Source organism: Myotis yumanensis, unplaced genomic scaffold (assembly GCF_028538775.1).
Source record: "Myotis yumanensis isolate MYYU_CA2020_CCGP unplaced genomic scaffold, mMyoYum1.0.hap1 SCAF_5, whole genome shotgun sequence".
Classification (NCBI taxonomy): domain Eukaryota; kingdom Metazoa; phylum Chordata; class Mammalia; order Chiroptera; family Vespertilionidae; genus Myotis; species Myotis yumanensis.
Genome location: NW_027223756.1, coordinates 11,782,616 through 11,790,318, shown reverse-complemented (window position 1 = coordinate 11,790,318; position 7,703 = coordinate 11,782,616). Strand labels below are relative to the sequence as shown.

At 35.3% G+C, this 7,703-nt stretch overlaps 1 non-coding gene across 1 annotated transcript; it reads right to left on the bottom strand.

Moving 5' to 3' along the window:
* Positions 1-5,214: 5,214 nt before the first annotated feature.
* Positions 5,215-5,318, bottom strand: LOC139011955 (small nucleolar RNA U13). Its single transcript, XR_011471756.1, has one exon. It is a non-coding gene; the product is annotated as a small nucleolar RNA U13 (small nucleolar RNA).
* Between the last annotated feature and the right edge of the window lie 2,385 nt (positions 5,319-7,703).

Genomic DNA, 7,703 nt, shown 5'->3' with positions numbered 1-7,703 from the left:
CTATTGAGACTATATGCTGACTGCTAAGCAGCTGTGTAAAAAAAAAAGTCAGTAAGTTCTTTTAAGATTGAGCCCTGGAAGAGTTGAACACTCAAAACAAACTGCCTGGCATAGAAATGGCATCCTAGAGATAATTTTTTTGAATGAAGGAGTCATTATTTACCCCAGACAAGTCCCAACAGTTCATTTTAAACTGCATGGTTCTCCTCTGATGTGTGATAAAGCAGACAAGCCTCATAATAGTCCCTTTGAAAGACAGTTGGGATGGATGGAGGGAAGTTGCTTGTATGTGACCTTAAGGAAAGTCACAATTAATTACATTAAATAATTTCATTTAATAGGAAGAGATTTGAAATTATGGAACAAATATTGGCTAAAGTTTAGGTGACACATTTCTCATTAATCACCCCAACTGTTGATTGTGTTCTTTCTTCCTCTTCCTCTTCCTCTTCCTCTTCCTCTTCTTTGTCTTTGTCTTCGTCTTCGTCTTCTTCATCTTTTAAATCCTCACCCAAGGATATTTTTTCATTGACTTTTTAGAGAGAGGAAAAGACCAAGAGAAACATTGATGTTAAAGAGACACTTCAATTGATTGCCCTCTGTACGTGCCCTGACCAGGGCCTGGGCTGGGGGGGGAGCCTGCAACCAAGGTGCATGCCCTTGACCAGAGTCAAACCCAGGACCCTTAGGTCTGGTCCACAGGTCAAAGCTCTATTCACTGGATCAAACTGGCTAGGGCACGTTCTTTCTTCTTTATTTATTTTCTATCTTGGAGCTCAATCAGGATGGAAGGCTATATATACTGTTCTACAGAGTTTCATAATATTAAAGACTGCTTATTCATGCACCATACTGGTTGGGAGAAAATAACTTGTCTTATTGAAATAGGAACTTTTATAAATATTTATAACAGTGGCTTGAAATGATAATAGCCTAAACCCACCTGCTGTTTATCAAGGTATTACAGCTAAGGATAACATGGTTGACATCAACTTTATTGAAAATAGAGGACTGCCATTTTTAAACAAATGTAATGACATGAGGTGAGCAATCTCATTACACTTCAGGGGATTTTTAATTTAGGTGTTTTGGTTTTTTTTTTTTTTTTTTTTTTTTTACATAAAACCACATTCTAGAGTAAGAATTAAACCTACTTAAATTTACCCAAACTAAATTTTGAGGATGGCTTAATTCATTGTTATATATGAGCTAATTTCTCCCTATATTGGGGGAGAGAGGATTTCTCAGATAAAAAGCAATATTGCAGAAATGAGAAAAGAAAGCATATATGCTGTTTCTCATATGTATTTCACGGAAACAATGACCAGAATTGAATTTGCATGATTAGAATGATCTTTCTGTTATTATGTACCAAAGAAATAGCTGCGACCTTGCTCATTGTCTGGAAGGAATATTGTACATATGGAAGATCACATATTTCATTTATAATTTCAGAGAACATCTTGCACAATATTCTTTCTAGCAATCCTATTTTCAACCTAGGGTAATCATCATCATCATCATCATCATCTTGAAAAGCTAATAAGATTCATTAGCGTTATTGCAAGCTTATATTAGTCTTGCCATTTCCAAGGGAAATAGTTGAAATATCTATTAGCACAGTGTTTCTCTCATTCTTTGGCTGTTAGCTTTGCCACTCTAATTCCACAGATAAGAAGTCAATGTCTGAGTATATCTTCTCTCTTGTAGTTAAGTATTTTGTTATGGGTGTTTAGTGGGACTCTTTATGGGGCCAGAAGCCTGAGACAAATTTATTTTAAAAATTTTACTTAATGAAAATTAGACTGGAAAGCATGCAGGTTTGAAATGGACTTAAATTTATTTTATAATAATTTAATGCTCTCTCAGAGTTAGAGGCTCTTCTGACCTAAAAAAGTTAATCAAATTCCATTAGCATATCCTTAGAGCAGGTACTATGGCTAAAATATATTTTAACAGCATTGTCGAATATTGGATCCAAAGCCTCTTGATACATTTATGATGAAAGTGTATACTGATATATTAATGGATGATTTATTATGTGAAATCAACCCTAATAGGTCACCTATTTTCACATGCAGAAACTCACTTGAAGTTTGTTGTGTTTTGATCTTTGTAATTTAAAGATCATATTGTGACTACTCTTTACTCTTTACAAATGCCAAAAAATTAAATTTTTATGATCAAGAATGCTTCTGTATACACTGTTAAAATACAAAATAGAAGTGTGGGTTAAGTTGAAGATGGTTTGATTAAATTTGAATGAATGTGATTTTTTGAGGGTTTTTTTTGGTTTTGTTTTGTTTGATCTGAGCTTCTTCACCAAACCTCATTTGTACTAATTTATTTTATTTTCTGTTATGGACATGCTTTTCTCTGTATCTTTTGACCCCTGAAATTTGAACCTGTTTTGTTGCAACCACTTTTACTTTATATTAAGTTTTCATTACTCAGCTCTCTCCTTCTACAGGAAATTGTATGACTTCTGTTCATTGTTGGATTGTTTTTTTCATGTTGGCTTTATTTTTTTTCCTATTTATAGATGACTAGCCTTTACAGGTTTACTTTTCTGTTCCACAAAGAGTTCCTCTGCTTTCTTCATCTTTTAGCAATACTACCTATAAAATATAGTTTTCTTTCAGAGATATAATCAATATAAAAGCTAATTATATTGATACTAATTACTAGAAGCTACTTATACTTTGTCTGCTATTTCTGTAGCGATATTCAGTGAATATATCTTTCTCAGTTTCTGTTGAAATATAGATTAGAGAATACACTCCCTACCATCTTCATTAGGTCCTTCTTTTATCCTGTACCTTTTCTCACAATAAGAAAAAACAACAAAGAAAATTAAAGGGGAGAGGAAGAAGAGAGAAATTATAAGAAAGAGAATTAGAAATATTGATTAATGAAAGGCCAATGAAACATAGACAGGAAATGGTGAGAAATGAAATGTGGAAGAGACTAATGAAAGGCCAATAAAACATAGACAGGAAATGGTTAGAAATGAAGTGTAGAAGTTTCCACACTGCTGTTGAAACACAAAGAGGAATAAAACAGGTGCATAACTTCTCTGATCTTTGTGACTATGCACAGGCTTCTGCACAGAGATGCAGCCACTGATTATAATTAGTTGAGGATTTTATTTCCAATTTCCCACCTTTCAAATGCAAATTAATGGTTTCTATGACAAAAAATAAAAGTGCTTGACACCCTCTTGAAAAAGGACTAAAGTAAAATGAATAATCATTCGAGATGAACAGCCTAAAGTTACCAAGAAAAGATTCACAGATTCCACTTTTCCAATAAAGCAGGAGGAACTATTGGAAGGTAACATTTGTTTCAAAAGAACCGTTTTATTATGGGCAGGCAGAATAATAACATCTGATCAAGATCTAGTGAAGTGGAATGCCTATGTGTGCCTGGGCTGTGTCCACATTATTTTGATTATGCATGGCTCTACCTTTACACCAAACATTCAAATATTCTTATTTATAGGTATCTCCCAAAAGAAGTTAATCCTAAAATATTATATTACTGGAAAGAACACTTCCATTCCGTCTTTTTAACAGCAGCATGTGCTGTTAAAAAAATAAAAACAAAACAAAACCATAATTTAATTGCTTTTCTAGGCAGGTAATTATCTTTCCAGTCTCCTCTAACTTATGCTTGATGTTAATTTGATTGAAATATTTGCACGATTCTTCTACCCCTCCCTCACAGGTTTTCTCTTTTCAATGCATCTGTGACAGATTAAATTTCTATGATTTATCTTTGTTTACTTTCTCTTCCTATATGTGAAATGCTTTTCCACAAATGTTTCCAATAAGGATGAGGTAACTTCAAAATGTTAAGAGGTTTCCTTCTGGTAGAACAAGCTGACATACTCGTGAAGGACTGACAAGATTTCTCAAGCTAATTCCAAATGGTATAAAAGCAGGTGTAAAAATTTAATATCTCCACAGATTTTACTCCTTTCAATGGAAACTTATTTTTACTGTGTCCGAAATAGTTTCTTTAGGGGTTTGTGCACATTTGGCTCTTATGACAGATAGTTATGAAAATGAAAATATATTAATACTATCATTGCAAAGAGCTACCATTTGGTAAGTACCTATGATGTGTTAGCAACTGTGAAAGGCATTTTGTGCATATTATTTTATTGAAATATCAGAGTCCCATGAAATAGCTTATATTATTCAATTTTTATATAAGTAAAATAAAATGTAGAGAAGTTAATACTACTTGTCCAAGATAACATAGGCAAAAAACCCTATACTTTCAAAAAATTTTTACACATATACATATACACACACATATATGTATATATATATATTTGAAATATGCATATGTATTTAAACTAAGCCATTATGACAGCAAAATGCATGCTAATTCAGCTGAAATAAGATTAATTATTTTTAGAGAAATAACCCTATGTGACAATTACTAATGGAGGAACTTCAGCCATCCACAAAAATATATGTAAGTATCTTAAAAGGCTGAGAAAGATTGAATATGTGGGTTGTATAGTTGTTCTGGTTATGTATGGCTGTACAGCAACCATCTAAAACTTAGTGGTATCAGCAACAACCATTGACTATGCCCACAAGTTTGTGGATCAGTAGAGTAGGCACGGCACAGTGGGGATGACTTTACTGTGCTCCGTGATGACGTGGGCTTCAGCTTGGCCAGCTCTAATGTGGCCATATGCTAAGTGCCTTGGTATTGCTGTTGACCAGATTCCTCTGTTGTTGTTTTTTTTTCATATCATGTCTGTTGGGTCCAAGAAGGCTTCCTCTCGTATGTCTAACTGGGACAGAATGATTAAAACTTATCAGGCATCTTTTTCTTTTTTAAAAATATATTTTTTATTGATATGAGAGAGAGAGAGAGAGAGAGAGAAACATCAACGATGAGAGAGAAACATTGATCAGCTGCCTCCTGCATGCCCCACACTGGGGATTGAGCTCACAACTCAGGCATGTGCCTTGACCTGGAACCAAATTGTGATCTCATGGTTCATGGGTCAATGCTCAACCACTAAACCACTTCAACCAAGCATACAGAGTCTCTAGATAGTAAGCTTAGACTTCTCCACAGCATTTTAAGTAAAAAAGATATAGTGGTTATATATTATATATTTATAATACACATTTATATGTATTTCTTTTTTTTTTTTTTTTTTTTTTTTTTTTTTTTTTTTTTCTTTTACGTCAGACGGGTCATGTGCCGGAAGCGTAACAAGACTTATGGGTGGCACATCTCACACAGCAGCGTGAACACCCAATCATCACGCTTATGAACTCCGAAAGGATCTATATATGTATTTCTTATATATTTATTCTGTAGTATATATAAATGTAATTTATAAATTATATATATATATATATTTTTTTTTTTTTTCAATTCTCCACTCTGACTCTTTCAGTTCACATAATGGAATATGGCCAGATAAGAACATTTAGCTTCTATTATAGTTATGAGTCTGAATTTAGAGAATGACATAACCTCTGGAACAGCTGCTGACTTGGGGGGCAGGTTTTATTTTACAGGGTATGGGTGAGGAGGCATGTGTAAAGAAAAATCCATTTCATGGAGAAAGACAAAGGCTAGATGAGGTGAGGAAGAGAGGAGATGCCAGACTGATGACTCCTTTCCCATTCTTGGTTCTAAGCCTTCCTAAGGATTAGCCTTATTTCGTGATGTTGACCTCCATTAGATAATTATATATCCTTAAATGCAGTCTACATGGCAAATGACAAGTAGAAACAACTTAAACAGGACACCAGGTTGTTTATTGGAAATTTCTGCTAGACATGTCTCTAAAAATATTCTTGGTTTGAGGCCAACCTACTGTCTGAAAGCAACTTCTCTGGAAGGGAAATGAGGTGGCCAGACCACTGCTACATCTAAAATCATATAGTATCTATAGAAATGGAAAAATGTCATTTTTCATTCCCAGAAATTATACTTATCAGAAACTGTTCTATTTTTCTTCCTCTTTTAGGCCCCTCTATGATTGAAATGGACCAGAATCTATCAAAGAAAAATTCTTATATTTAATGTAATTGTGCTAGCCAATCAAGGAGCTGGGGGGAGGGGGGGAACAGAATATATCATTGTTATAAGAAAAAATCAATCTTCCAACTCTCTACGCTGTTTTTCTTACTTATTTCCATTTGTTCCTATTTGCCATTACCTGTTGACTTCCAAGGGCAGTGCCAGTATTTATCTTTTGATGAGGTTACTTTATTTTGGACCCAGAGACTGGAACAAACCATTATTCACTAATAAGTATCATTTATTTTCATTTGGGCTCTTGGGTTCTTACTAGGTGAATGCTTATTGTATTGAAAATAATAAATACACTTGAGGACTAGCATATTGCCAAGCATTTTTTTCTCTCGGTGTTCTTGAGATGAAAACATTTATAAGCGTGTGTGACCCCTGGATTTGATTTTCTCTACCGCTGCTCATGAGTGACCTTGGGCAATTATCTCTCAGCTTGCTGTGGCTGCATGTCAGCTGAACTCCAGAAACCAGCTAGAAACTTCTGAGCCTCGGGAGCTCTTTAGAGATCCTGAGATTGAAGCTGTTAACTTTAAGCAACAAAACTGGAATTATGGCTCCATTTAGTGACAACTAGGATGTTGGTATTATTGACCATTTGGGATGCTAAAAAGGGCGTATTCCTATATATTCAACTGGCTTTGAGTTCTCTTTTAGCTCAGTTCCAAATGAATGTTGCATGCTTTTTATATTTATACTAAAGGCCCAATACACGAAAATTTGTGCAAGAATAGGCCTTCCTTTCCCCGACTGCCGGCACCGGCTTCCCTCTGGCACCTTGGCTTCCCTCCTCTGGCCACCCGCAGGCACCTGGGACCCGGGCTGGCTTCCCTCCAGTTCCGGCTTCATCAGGAAAGATGACCAGAATGACGTCTGGAAGACATCTGGTCTAATTAGCATATTACCCTTTTATTATTATAGATTTGCTGAAAGATTCCCACCCCAACATAGAAAAGCATCTATAAAACTCCTTGGCCACCTTCTCCAGCTTGAGGATGGTAAAGGGGGCGGGTAGAAGAGGGCAGGTCAGTAATTTCTCACATATGTTTGTAGCCCAAATGTATATATTTGACTGATGTATTAGATAAGTTTAGAACTAATTTATAGCAAGTATTATCTAAAATTACTGCTCTTATAATTAGACACTCAAATGTTCTTTTACAAAACTCAGTTGAAACCTGCATTTCATGTCCTGGTAGACTGTAATTAATTTGCTTTCCTCCAACAGTTTTGTATGGTTAGTGTTTTCATGAAAATCAAGGGCATCTGCTATTCTGATGTGTCAGTCACTGGACTGGACAGGTGATTGAATATACTTCCAGTCCCTGATTTCATTTTCTGTCAGTTATTAACTTTTGTTGGACCTTTTTATTTCCCCAAATAGTTCTCAGATTGTGTTCTGGAATTTTGAGATTTTGATTTCTCTTAATGGCTTTTCACACTGCATATAGCTGAAAGGGGATGGGGAGAGATTGCAAAGGTTGCATTTGCTATGGGATGCTAATTTTCACAGAAGGAACTGTCAGAGGAAGAGCCACTGGGGACATTAACTGTTCTACAGAGGAAGAGGCCACTAGCATGTGTAGCTGGTCTGAATTAGGGTCTCACTGTCAGTGTACAATATTTACTAG